Source organism: Narcine bancroftii, chromosome 2 (assembly GCF_036971445.1).
Source record: "Narcine bancroftii isolate sNarBan1 chromosome 2, sNarBan1.hap1, whole genome shotgun sequence".
NCBI classification, from domain to species: domain Eukaryota; kingdom Metazoa; phylum Chordata; class Chondrichthyes; order Torpediniformes; family Narcinidae; genus Narcine; species Narcine bancroftii.
The window spans coordinates 312,359,750-312,374,622 of record NC_091470.1 but is presented as its reverse complement, the minus strand read 5'-3'; the positions used below and the strand labels follow the sequence as shown (position 1 = coordinate 312,374,622).

The 14,873-nt window shown below is 37.0% G+C and overlaps 2 long non-coding RNA genes across 2 annotated transcripts in view; one reads left to right on the top strand and one right to left on the bottom strand.

Moving 5' to 3' along the window:
• LOC138755527 (uncharacterized) overlaps window positions 1–11,743 on the top strand; it is a 64,249-nt gene extending 52,506 nt beyond the window's left edge. The window contains exon 2 of the long non-coding RNA XR_011352369.1: window positions 11,365–11,743. This is a non-coding gene — a long non-coding RNA (uncharacterized lncRNA). The remainder of the gene's footprint in view (window positions 1–11,364) is intronic.
• On the bottom strand, window positions 919–13,967 carry LOC138755529 (uncharacterized). The gene is made up of 3 exons (XR_011352373.1): window positions 13,820–13,967; window positions 10,682–10,754; window positions 919–2,262 (listed from the first exon to the last, which is right to left on the bottom strand). It is a non-coding gene; the product is annotated as an uncharacterized lncRNA (long non-coding RNA).
• Between the last annotated feature and the right edge of the window lie 906 nt (window positions 13,968–14,873).

Genomic DNA, 14,873 nt, shown 5'->3' with positions numbered 1-14,873 from the left:
AGTGTTTGGATCTTTCCTTCACTGACGCACTGGTCCATGACTATCCACAAGTTTATAATATTATAATAAGTAGGTCCCATCTGGCTGGATTTCATTACCCAAAGCTTTTGGAAATGCTTATTATCACAAACTGATGAATTAAAGCCATTAGGAAAGCACTTCAACCATCCAAACAAACAGAGTTGCTATGCTTGAAGCCCACAGTGCATCTAGAACTGTTTTATTTACATGCGGAATTTCATAACAGTAATGTAGTTAGTTCATTTCAACTGTGTGAAGCAAAGGAAACGCTCACGCATACCTATTCTCAAATTAAGCAAAAACTTTTTTGTAAGAGGGAAGGGACCTGTTCACCTTATCAGCACCTTCTGGTTATCTCTCTGATTGTTCTAAACATGGCAATTGAAAACCATTATAAGATAAGATACAATATTTCATGAATGTACGCCAGTACAGATACTTCTTTTCAGCCAACCGAAAAAGGGAAGGTACATGATTAGCTGCCACAGACATCATTCACTATCCATAAGTGTTAAGCATCTTAGAGAACCTTGCAGACACAGTTTATCTTGTGACGAAAGGATTCATTTAATTCCTAGTCCTCTGTATACCTTCAGATATATTTAACTTAGCTATCACTGTGCTGAGACTGTAGTGTATATCAATGAACTCTTCACTATACATCGCATTCCCTGACCCCTGTTCGCTAACTTTCATTTCACAACAAAGGATTGGTAAGTCATGATTTTGTATGTTCCCAACTGAAATGCTATTCCATCATAATTATGTAATTTTATTGAAAACACTATTCTCATTTGAAATAAAACTCCATAATGTAACCTTTTGTAACTACAAAGAACACAATTCATGATGTGACTTCATAAAGCATTAAAATTGTATCGAACAACACACAGGAGATATGAAGAGAACTAAAGGACTGTTTAATCAGGTCAAAGGTTTTGAGGGGTTGGTTGGGGTTGGTGGTGAGTACAAAAAAAAGTAACCATTACAGTTGTTGTCTGTCAACTGCACAGAAACTACAACTACCAGGAAACATATAGAGTAATTTTCTGGAAGCTTTGCCCCCCCCAATAAACAGTGCAATATATATTTAGAGAGAGATTAGTCAGAAATTACAATCTGTACAGGGTACAAAAACAATACAGCTTTTTCCTGGCTTACTAGTGCCCATATTATGGCTAACTGTGCATACAAATGTGCTCCCATAATATTAAATTCTCTCTTTCTCTCATTCTCTCCCTCTCTCTCTCCCCCTCTCCCTCTATCCCCACCAGCCCCTTCCCCTATAACAGGCCAGGTTACAAATGCTCTACTTATGCATTTGCCTATGTATGAACAAGCTTCCATAACATTATTAAATTCAAAAGTTCTATGTGCAGGAATATATTTTGTTCCTACATTCAGAAGAACTAGAATCCATTTTTCCTTCATGTTTAGTAATTGTTCTTTCTTACCAGTCCTACATGCTTATGAAACTTTTCATTTCAATAATGTGTAGGTGAGATGACCACATCAAGTGATTTTTTTTGTCCATTTTTCAAATTGTGGCAAAATTGACTTATGGGCATCCGTAAAAATGGAACCAATTTGTTATCCAGGAGTCGTGTGTATTAAATAATGCATATTTTTGCACCCACATTACGTCAGTAGTTGAGCCCACCTTTAGATCCTCTTTAAATGCAGGTGTGACACACTCCCTGATTAGCAATGCGACATTTCCCCCTTTTATACCTCCTTTGCTATCCCATCTAACACGATGAGACTCAGGAACATTGATATGTCAATTCTATTCCTGTTGCACTTTTGTCTCCTTAACAGCCATATTATAGCATAACATTATGTTCAGCATCATCTGTCATACCCTTTGAGATCACTTTATTCTTTGGAATTCATCATATTCAGAGAGTATCGCCCAGCTCATTTCAGAATAATCTTGTATATTTCCATCGTATGACCATTTTGGTCTTTTCATATGACTGCGCATTTAGTTGCTTACTTTGAAAAAACATTATATGCTTCTCCTCAGTCAAAGTGGGCAACACGGTTAAAGTTGCAGTTAACACAAAGTTAATACAGAACCAGCGACCCAGGTTCAATTCCGGCTTTGTCTGTAAAGAGTTTCCGTGTCCTCCCTGTGTCTGGGTTTCTTCTGGGTGCTCTGGTTTCTTCCCATGTTCCAGAACGTTTGGGGTTGATTGGGTGAAATTGGGTGGCATGAGTTTCAATGGCTGGAGTTGGCTTCTACAATGTAAATAAAATTAAAAGATTTAAATTTAAATTGCAGTGCGACTGGTTGTCAGCATACTAATCCTTTGGTTCAAATACAGTGAGCAGGTGTTCCTCACAGTTTATAAAAATTTTTTTTTTTTCATTTTTTTCCATAAATATGTTAATATAATCTTTAAACTTTTATACATTTCAAATATATATTAAAAGTTTACGAACAAAGTAAATAGAAAAATCTCCCCCTTTACCCCTCCCACCCACCAATATAATATTGTCAGAGCTCTCATTTCTTTCATAATTCATTTTTTCTGGGGTATCACATCTTTTCATACATTTAAAGGTCAGGTTTACAATTAGACCCCTACATAACCTAAGTCTGGTTGCCATATCTTAATGAAAGTGATTTTTTCCATGGGTATATGTCCACACATCTGCTCGGCCCATCGAGCAATAAGTTGGGGAGAGTCAGACTTCCAAGTGATTGCTATACGTTTTTGGCCACGGCCAGTGCTACCTTAACAAAACTAATTTGAAATTTAGTCATTTTGTTGCTCACATCCATAATGGTGCTTTTGGTGATATCCCCACTTTTTTTTCCAATACTCTCATTAATCTCATACCAAATTTTAATTATATGTATTAGAATGTGGTGATCTGATTGTTTTGTTATTAATTTGATGTTCCATTTATAAATGAAATCCTTCTCTGCACTCTCTCTCTCATTGAATATAGTCCCATTTGGATCCATGAGGGAAAGTTCTCTTCTTCGATAGAGGATGAGAGGAAGCTTGCCTGGGTTGTTAAATAATATTTTTGAAAATCCGATAATCTTAATCCTCCCAACCTATATTCCCATGTCAATTTTTCCATAGCGATCCTAGGCATTTTATTATTCCAAAAAATTCTCTTATATTACCAGTAAGTATCTTTAAAACATTCTTAGGCAAAGAAATCAACGACAATTGAAAGAGGTATTGCAGTCTCAGCTTCACATTCATTTTCACACAATTAACCCTTCCAATTAAGGTAATAGGGAGGTCTCTCCATCTTTATAAATCCTCCTCTATCTTTCCAAGCAAGGGGAGACAGTTAAATTTAAATAAAATTTGTAGATTATTATCTACCATTATTCCTAAATATTTAATTCCATCCAGTTTCCATTTAAACCAGCTTCCCCTTTGATATCTTTCATAATCAAAATTTGTTAATGGCATAATTTCACTTTTTTCCAAATTAATTTTATAACCTGAAACTACCCCATATTTTTCCAGGACTCAGCCAGGTCTGATAAGTATAGCAGCACATCATCTGCAAATAAATTGGTTAAATGCTCTTCCTAGTCAACTCTGAATCCCTTTATATCCAGATCTCTCCTTATAATTTCTGCTAATGTTTCAATTGCCAAAACAAAGAGGATTGGAGACAATGGGCATGCCTGTCTAATGGATCTACTCAAAGGAAACACCAATGCATTTGACCATTTGTTATAATTTTGGCTTGTGGTTTATGATAAAGAGTTTTTATCCAATCAATAAATGTTCAGCCCATTCCAAACTTTTCCAGTACTTTAAATAAGAATGGCCGCTCTAGTTGATCGAATGCCTTTTCTGCATCTAATGATATAGTCATGCTTGGATTGTTTTTAGACTTAGCCAAATGAATTATATTAAATAGTTTACTCAAATTATTTCCAGAGTGCCTTATTTTGAAAAAGCCCTCCTGGTCTGAATTTATCAGTTTAGGTAGACACTTCCCCAGTCTATTGGCTAGCAGTTTTGCCAAAATATTGTAATCTACATTTAACAAGGAGATAGGTCTATATGAGATGGTTTATGCGGGTCTCTTTTTTTTGTAATTCTATAATAATAGCTGTTGAGAAAGATTCTGGAAGAGTCTCAATTTTGACTGTCCAATCCAATACCTCCATAATGAGTGGCTTCAAATATCTTTAAATTGTCCATAAAACTCAGGTGGGAAACTATCCTCCCTTGGAGACTTATTTGCCTGTAATGTATTCAAGGCTTTTACGATCTCTTTTCTAGTTAAGGAGGCATCTAATTCTATCTGCTATCTATCTTTCAATTTTGGCAGTTCAATCATTGAGAGAAATTTGTCAATTTCAGTTGAATTCCCTATCAAGTCTGATTCATACAGCTTAGTATAGTATTGTTTAAAAGTATCACTGATTTCCATTTAAAAAATATATTATTTTTCATTTTTTTATAAATATACATAGTAAAATCTTCAATATCACTATATTAAACTTTTTCATAAAAAACAAAGACAAAACCACTTTCTGCTCCTTCCTGCAAAATATAAATCCACACACTATCAGAGCTCACATTTATACTATCCATAAAAAAAATCTAAGTGGGGAATCTATCTGTTTATATTGTAACAACATCTGTTACAAATATGGCTGCCATATCTTGACACATATGTCATACTTGTTTTTTAGATTGTATCTAATTTTCTCCATAGGTATACAACCATTCATCTTTGCAGTCCATCGTGCTGAGTAATGGAGAATAGGACTTCCAAGTAATTGCAATACACTTCTTAACCATTCCTGAAGCTACTTTGATAGGTTAACTAAATTCCATATTTCTTTTATCAAAGTAACTTCAGGAATGGCTAAGAAGTGCATTGCAATTACTTGGAAGTCCAACTGTCCCTTACTCATAGCACGATGGACTATAAGTTAACTAAATTCTATATTTCTTTTAACTTATTCAAAAAAATTACACAAAAGATAAAGCTCCAGGATATCTGTAAAAACCACCCCTGTTATCCTTGTTAACTTTTCTTAAATATGCTGCCAAAAAGGCCTCACCTTCACACATGGCCACATAGCATGTAAAAATGGTCCTGTTTCAATCCTACAACTAAAAGATATCTTTGATATTTCAGATGTTGACCTATGTAGCTTCTGTGGCATAAAATATAATTGGTGTAGGTTAACCAATCCATAGCTTGCATTTATAATTGGTCATACTATCAAAACACCAGATGGTTTAAAAAATATACATTTTACTCGGCCCCATAGCAAACATTCTTCTTAATTTTCTTGTTTAATATCTTTAATCTTTTCATAACCTTCTTAAAAATTCTCGACTTCTTCCTTAGTTTTGATAAACCATTGATTGCTTCCATTTCTTCAGCCCTCAGAGTTGTAAAATATATCATTGACTATTTTATGTTCTTTGACCGCAATTACCTTTTTACATCATCAAACTCTTTCCTTTGCTTAATCAAAGTTGGTCTAAAGTCTTGAAAGAAAAATACCTTTCCACCATCAATCTTAAGTGGACCATTATTCCCAAAACTGCTTCCCATTCCCGGTAATTCAAAAGTCTTACCAGAACTGGCCATGGACGCTCCTCATCAGATCTTCTGAGTCCAAGGTTCCGATGACCCCTTTCTATTTGCAGTTTTCCATTGAATTTATTTTCTTCCAACACTCATGGGGCCCAAGTTTCAAAGAAGCTCACCAGTTCTCTTCCTTCAGTCCCTTCCTTCAAACCAATAATCTGAATATTATTGCATCTGCTGAAGTTCTCCATGTGGTCAATCTTATCCAGCATAGCTTGCTTATCCAAGTCCCACTTCTTTGCATCTTCCTCCAAAACTTTCAGTTCTTCTTGCATCTTAACCAAGTCAACTTCCACTTGGCTAATTTGTTCAATTAAAGTATTAATTGATTCTTTAAATTCAGTTATCTTCTCTGACATATCCCTCGTTGCAGTTTCAATACCCGTGAAATGGTTGCATAAAGTTTTCATCTTCTCCATGGTTAAATTCAGGTCTTGCACCAACCTCTCAGCACTGCTGGGCTCAGTCGGTCCCAGTCTTCTCTTGTGCCACACCCTTTTGGGCTTTCACAACGTTCCTGGCTGAGTCAGTGTCTCTTCCGATTTTGCTTTTTGCTGTCTTAACTTCTTAGCATTCATTTTATTAATCCACAGTGAAAAAATTCTTAATTTTAGTCTTTTAAACTTCTTTTTAAAACTCTTCACAGAGAACTCATCCAAGACACATCTCCTTTGCAGGGCCATGTTCAGACTCATTGATTTCCTTCTGATTACATGTTTATTTGTCAGGCTCTGTATGAATTGTATATATCATCCTTAATGTCTCCTCTGCCTTTAATTGCCATGACAAAACTTTATGTGCTCCATCTCCAATTTCATAATACTTCTGTTTTGACTTTAAAATGTTTTTTTTTCTATTCTACATGTTTGTAAAGTATCCATATTTCAATATTTTATTTACCAAAGTTTTGTATTTTTCTTTCAAACCCATTCTCTAGTATTATTTTTCCAATTCTGTAATTTCTTTCTCCAGACCATTGACCTCTATCATAATAATGATTTTTTTTCATATCTGAAATCATCATTATCCTCAAGAAAGTTTTTAATCCCCCATATTAGGAAACTATCATTAGTAGAGGGTCTATTTGTTTGACAAAACAATTCTATTTGTCCCCTGATAAATGTGCAGATATCTGTCCTTCTCAGCAGTGTGAGATTAAGACGCCATCTGTATTAATTCTCTTGCTTCTCAGGCATCATTATCATTAAAATCAGAGGCCCATGGCCAGAGAGTAATCTGGCGAGATATTTTGTTTCAATCATTCTATTTTTCAATTGTGCAGACATTAAAAACATATCTATCCTTGTATAAAAACCATGAACCTTTAAGTAGAATGAATAATCTCATCATGGAAAGTAACTGTCTCCATACATCTATCAGTTTTACATTTTTCACAGAAGATAGAGTAACTTTTTCAACTTTTGCCTTTGTCACTCTCCTTACTGATTTATCAAGAATGGGATCCAAACAAAAATTAAAATTCTCCTCCAATCAGTACATCTTTTTTAAATTTTATTTTTTATTTGCATCAATACCTACATTTAATTCTTCATCATATAACAATACAATATAATAAAAATGATATATAATTTATTTTCTTTTATCCCCTTCCCCAAAATAAAAAGAAAAAGAAAAGAGAGAAAAAAGAAAAAAACACCTGAATTTATTTATAATTCACTATTCATACATTCCTAACATATTATTCTATCTTGTACATATTAATTGGGAGGAGTGGGTGTTATGGACGATGTGGATGGACTCCTACTAATGAAATCTATATATAGTTTCCAAATCATACAAAAATTCTCAAGTTGAATCCTTAAATTATAAGTAATCTTTTCCAATGTTATACAATTTTGAATTTCCATATGCCATCTATCCAACCTTATAAAATTATCAGACTTCCATGTTACTGCCAAAATTTTCCATGCCACTGTAGTATCAGTGTTATAAATCACCAAGCAAAAATATTCTGTGATTTTTTTTTGGTATCTGTATCAATAATATATTTGCCTTCCCAAAATTTTCCCACTGTTTCACAAAACCAAAATGCATGTAACAAGATTCCTGTTTCTTTGTTACATCTGAAACATTTGTCTATTGTTTTCAGAAAGACTTTTGTATAAAGGATTCATCATCAAAATTTGGAGCATAGATTCATGAGCATCCAGGATTCTGCATATATCCAACAATCTGCCATTACAAACCTTCCCACTGGGTCAATCTTTGTCTTTGGCCAACACAGGTATAATTTTATTTATTAAAATTTCTACCCCTCTCGCTTTGGTGTTAAAAGAGGAGGATATAACTTCTCCCACCCAGGCCCTTTTTAACACATTGTGATCCAATTTTGTAAGGTATATTTCTTATAGAAAAACTATATCTGCCTTTTATTTTTTTGTGCCAAAACTCTTTTTCTCTTTAAGGGTCATTTATCCCATTAAAACTGATAAATTTTAACTTTCTATTCGTATTTACAATTTTACATATTCAGCTCTATCATTAGAGCCTTTTGCTTATTTATACATTAAAGTGATTTTCCCCATTTAACAAATGTATGTATTGCCCCTGGTCTGACAGTGACATAATCAAGAAACCCGGAAGCACACGATAAAAGCGCATGGTACTATCCGAGGAAGAACCCTCCCCTTAGCTTCAGTGCCATTGGAGTATTGAAATTGGAGTATCCACCTTGCCATTATTTTGCTAAATATTTACTCTCTGTTGGGCTCTCCGTATACCTTTCAATATTACTTTAAATAACCAATAATAGACAGTTCAAAAATATAACTGTCTTACTTTTTATCCAATTTTTAACATTTACAGTTCACTTTGTCTTTGTTCTTGTTCTTTCTTTCTTCTTTTTTTCTTTCTGGCATCTATTTTTTGGATCTCCTTTACAACTCCTGTAGAAATCTCTCTATTTCCTTTACTATTATAAAATCTCTAGGGTCCCTTTGTAACATCGATACTGAGCGTCGCTGGGTACAGCATTGATTATTTTATATTCCGTGCCCTTAATGATCTTTTAACCATCAAATTCTTTTCCTTTTTTTACCAAACTAGCACTTAAGTCCTGAAAAAATAGCACCTTTCTTCCTTTCTTCTCGACTGGGCCACCGTTTTCCCTGGCATACTCCACTGCTGCTCTCAATGTTGCGTCCTGATCCCGGTAACTCAAAAATCTTTCCTGGACCTGTCGTGGTCTTTGGTCATCCGCTCTCCTGGAGCCAATGGACTCTCTCTATAAGAAGTTTTTCTTTCAATTTTCCCACTCTCAGCGCTTGTGGGATCCACTCTTCAAAGAAATTCACCGGATCCTTCCCCTCAGTCCCTTCTCTCAGCGCGATGATTCAGACATTATTTCTTCTGCTGGGTTTTTAATTGTTCTTGAGTCATTATCAGGTCATTTTCAACCTGGCCCACCAGAGTATTCGGGTCTTCAATCACCATCCACCATCACTGTTATTTTTCTGCCATTTCTCTTAGTACATTTTTCACCTTGGAGAATCATTCACTCAGAACTCCATAGATTCTATCATTTTTTGGAAATCCTGTGTCGAACCCCCACTTCCTTGGGTTCTTGCTGACATCGTGGCTGCACTTTCTTCACCACCCCCTTAAGGATTTTTTGTTGACAATCTCAGCAACCTTTGAGCTTCTTCAGCTTTATTTTTCAGGTCTTGTTCTTTTTACCCATCAATCTTTAAAAATTTTAAACATTTTAAAAAATTTTGATTACTTTAAATTGGTCTTTTAATCAATCTTCACAGAGAGCTCTTCCAGGTCTAGGTCCTTAGCATGGCCATGCCCTCCTCCTCACAAATAGTTGATCTCATTTGGCACTGGCTGTTTCTTTTGATATCCCTTCATTGAGCCCTGTTTGTAGAAATGATTTTCAATCTATATTGTGGTCATTGTTCCTCAAACACAGCATTTCTTCTCAATGACACATATTGCTGCCATAGTACTTACAACATCTAATCCATCTTGGCTACTCTTTCTTAACTTCACCTTCAGCTCCACAATTTGACTATAATTACTTCCTTCCATTGGCCATACAACATCTCTTGCTTGCCTTTGGACATTTGCACATGCCAGCATTCACTGTTCGATAGTTAGCTGAGCGTTGCTTAACCACTATTCCTTTAGATTGGGCTCTAAAAATTCCAGAAGCAGTCCAAATGCTGAAAGGCAAATAATGTTAACAACCTGAGCTTCATGAAGAAATTATCAAAGGATTCTCCATGCTCCTAATTGAAAGAAAAAAAAACTCTATGATGTTCAATGTTTCATTTCTATGTTGATTGCTGTTTGCTTGTAATGCAGTCAATGCATTCTCCTGGGTCTCATTTGAGGGCTTTATGTGTGCTCTTGTGGCCAATGAGAAATAATGGCATCTTTACTTTTTCTTGCTCTAGTTTGCCTTATAAAGTTTGTTTAATATCTAGGATAAACGTCTCTTTCTATAGGTATGATTTCCAGAAAATTCTGGACATAGGCATATGAATTTGTTCCAGGGAGTGTGATCTATTAAATAAAAGAACTTACAAACCAGCATACCTCCATTCTCTACACAGACAAGTAGGCAGCTACTTCAGAAGGAGACATTGCTGCCAAATATACAGAGAGCTGGTCATAGGCTACAATGCTGAAGGGGACAAGCACTCAACATTATGAACCAGATTGATTGCACATGGCGGATAAGGAATTGCAGTACCCAAACATCTTTAATGGGAGTTTTCCTGAAACATGCTTCAATTGTTCTTGAAATTAGTGGATTTAACATAGTTTTTGCAGGTACTATAAATATTGTGTTTTCAACGTAGGCATGAATATAATTTCTATTCATTTCAATGGATCTCCTGTTCTTTGGAGCTTTGAGCTAAAATGGTTTCTGAGCTAGCTCCTCACTATGAGAGTAGAGTCTAACCACTTTTCGCTGTCTGACACCCAATGAGGCCCATCTTCACTTTCCAATATCAAAACAGCAGACATTATAAAAAGAAGTAACATTTCATGGAACCAAATAAAATCTGCATATTCTTGCAGAATAGCACACCTTAAAGACCTCAGCCCCAAAGAAGTCATTCTCCATCACATGAAGTCAGCTGCAACACATAGGGGGACAGAAGCTGCAGAGAAGAAAGGGAGATGTTTAGATTCACCCTACGGGATATCAAGGTTCAAGTAAGTTGAATGGATTCCAGATGGAAACAACTGTGCTCCAGGAGCCCTGTTTCACCTGTGGTGTATCAATTTTAGAACTTGGGAGGTTAGGAGTGGTGTGTAGTCGTAGGGGAACACTCCAAAAAGAGTGTTCTTCAATTTCTTCATAGAAGAAATTTCATGGTTTAGCCTGATGCAAGCATATTTATACCCTCTCACCATCCTAATTCTATCACTGACATTCTACCCCATCACACACCCCCCTCCAGTCACATGTTTAAAGGTTATCTTTTCACTGAGCAAGATGCGAGTTCACTCTGAATAATGTGCAGAGGGACTTTCAATCCTTGGATCCCTCCAACTGAAGGTTGCACATGAACTCCGCCAGGTTTTTTTCATACTCACCTTTACATCCTCATTAATTTGACTATTAAGACAGGGCAGAAAGGCCATTCAGCCCATTGGGTCTGGTCTACCATTCATGGCTCGTGTATTTTGCTAAATGTAATACTGCATTATTATTGGTGTCTTCGCTGCTGAAGTTTACCTGAAACCATTCTCTGCTTTCATTTTCAGACTATTACAGGAAGACCGACTCTGATACAAGGGGCAACAGCAATATACCACCAGGGAACTGTTTGATATTCCTCTGAAGTAGAGGGATCCCACTCATCAGCAGGTTATCTACTTGAGGAGCTACAAAATGGAGTTCTTAAGCAGATTTCTGCACTCTTGACACAGAGATGTTATCCATGTAGTTGAGCAGATTGCCTCCTGAACAGGCAGAGAGATGTAATGTGAGCAGATTGCTCTCATTCAAGTGGAGAAAAATATAGCCAGAACATTATCTCTGTATGCAGAAGCAAAGCCATGTATCTTCACACACCTTAATCCTGAGCAGAGTCTTGTTTTACTCATGTCTCTGTTTTTATTAGAACTAGCCAATTCTGAAGTACGTTGTTCATTATGTTCTTAACTCTGTTCTTCCAATAATTGCACTCCTGACTTACTGGGAATTCACTACAGCCCTGCATTTCACAGCTCTCATATTAGCTAGTTTGTGTTCTTTCTTTCATTTTTCCTGATTAACTTTATAACTAAATAGCTTCAGTTTATCATGAGGCCCCTTAGCACAATATTCTCTTTGACCTGCTAAGGCCTCCCCTCCTGGCAGTTCTGACAAAGGGTCTTTGACTTGAAATATTATTATTATTTCTATTTTCTTCGATGCTAACTGACCAGCTGAGCATTTTGTGTTCAGATTTACAGTGTCTGAAGCTTTTGGTTTTTATGACCAGCACTCTGGATCTGAAGGTTGAAAAAAAAGCACCTTTCAATTTTTGAAGAAATATCAGTTGAGTCCTTGGTGCCCTGGTGCACAGGTTCAGCATACTGACCTCCCCTCTCTAATGGGCAACAATTCACCTGTCTCTATAGCCCTTCAGGTAGAACCGTCTTGCCTGCCTGTTTTGTTCAGAATAGGTTTGCTGGGTTCAAAGTGAATCAAGCTGGACATATGTTATTAACAAACAGCGGCATTTATTTACACACAGGGGAATTCACAAAAAAAAGACGCACATAGCTCACAGGCACGGTATACCACTCCTGTCCTGCAGTTTATCTTCCAGAAATTGCTGAACTTAGGTGACCTTTCCCTGATTTGGAGAAGGGAAAACATCTCTCCTCTCTTCAAGAAGGGCTCAACCACAAACCTGGCAAATTATTGTCTTGCTTCATTAACAAGTACCTGCTGCAAACTCCTGGAACATATAATAGACAGCAACCTGTTGATGTATCTTACCAGTCACAATATTCTTGCTGATAATCAGCATACATTTAGGAAGCATAGATCATGCGAGTCCCAGCTTATCCTGACAACAAATGACCTGGCCAAAAACTTCAATAACAAAGTCACCACTGCTTGACTTCTTCAATGCATTCGATGTCATTCCCCACCAAAGATTACATAAGAAGCTCGACTACTATGGTATTCGTTCCAACACTAAAAGATGGATTTCCATTTTTTTGATGAAACAACTCCAGCGGGTGTGCGTGAATGGAAAAGGCTCTGAATGTCATCCAGTGTTAGGCCCGCATTTGTTTTTACTCTACATCAATGACATTCACAGAAAAGTCACAAGCACCACTAGATATTCGTGGACGACTGTTTGGTATACCGTCCAGTTAAGTCAGCTGGTGACAAGGATGCTCTCCAAAAAGATCTTGATAGCATGGTCACAAAAATGGGGAATGCAGTTCAGTTCTTCCAAATGTGAAACCATGCATGTCACCAGGAAGAGAAAATCAGACAAAGCATCATACTAAATCCTGGGTGGCACCCTTGATGTAACCAAACAGAACAAATACTTTGGCATCAAAATCCAGAACAACCTGCGTTGGAACGATCAGACATATCATAAAATGGTGAAGGCATCAGGAGTCGTAAATTTTGAGACTCATCTTCCCTCATTGTTCTGTCAAGAAGTTGTACCTCACCCTCATCAGACCACATGTGGAATATGCAGTAGCTGCATGGGACCCATAAACAAAAACACCACTACCTTCGAACAAGTCCAGAGACAAGCAGCCCGATTTGTCACAAATACATATGGAAGAGAAGTGAATGTTACAAAGCTCTTGGATTCATTAAAGTGGAGCTCTCTCCGGACACACATGAAGCACACTGCCTAACCAGTTTTCACAAAATGCTAAGCTGCCAGTTCAATATAGACTACCAATTCTACACCGAGTCCAAGCCTGCTAGGAGCAGATGAGGGTACGGAACTTAATTTGTAGTGGTATCTTCCAAAACAGATGTGTACAGCAATTAATTCTTTACCCCCATACAATTAAAGCATGGAATAATCTTCACCCTACTATACTCACACAACCAGACGCAATTAAATTTCATTTTTTTCTTCAAATATCTCCTCCTTAAGCATATCCTCCCCACCTCCAGTTTAGATTCCATATGAAATATTTTGGAGGATCAAGAATCATGTAACAAATAAACAAGTACATAAGCATAAACCTGATCTCCAGAGTAGCCCCTGCTTGGGATCCAGAATGGGCCCATTGCAGTTGGCCCTCCGGAGCTGCCTGGGCTTCAGGGATGGTTTGAAGGCAGCAGCAAACAGAGAGAGAGAGAGAGAGAGAGAGAGAGAGAGAGAGAGAGAGATAGCTTGCAGCTTCACATGTCAGCTGCCACAGCCAATCACACATCAGCCTTAAGGGTAGGCAGATCTAAGCCTTGAATGGCAGGTGAGGTGACTTTTGACTAGGCTCCAGCCGCAACAGATACATGACTCTCCACAATCTACATTCCAACCAGCTTTCAGATAGAGAGGCCACATGACCCTCCACAATCCACACTTCTCTGCCCCATTGTCATAAATTCCAGATGATTCCTTGAACAGTCTGAAGCTGAGCTTCTGAGATCAAGACCTTTTCATGGCTATCTGTTATCTGCATGGACATAGGAAGTAGCCATTCAGTGGAACACTGTGACCTGGATCTAAGACTTTAAAACTTAATTATTAGAGAGTGAAACCCAGGCAGTACTTGTGTTTAATTTCAAGACAAAATATAACAATAACAAATCAAGAGAACCATAAATATAATTGAATACACCAGAGCAATTGGAATGTACTGTCATATTGCTTCAATAGTACCTCTTATTGTGCAGCGATGATTAAAAATATTGTGGCATCAACTGGCAAGAGTTGCTATGCCACAAATAGGATACATGCTAATTTACTGTCTGCCATTTCAACATGCTGCTAGCTATTCCTGATTTGAATGATGCCTTCCTGCTGAGGATTGAAGCTGTACAGCTGTTGGTCTTTTTATTGTGGAATCGTGTTATTGGTGCAATGATGGTGTTTGAGCCCCAGAGCAATGTTGTTTCCTTCCTCGGGGCTTCTGTTCTTCGCATTCTTTCCAGTTGTCATAGTTATTGCACTTGAGGCAGGAGCTTGAAGAAGAGGCAGAAAAATATGAAGGATGTTTAATGCTGAAATGGAAAATCTTCTGCAATGCCTCCCTCCTAAATGGACATGCTTAGTGGTCCACTGTTAAATGAGAGA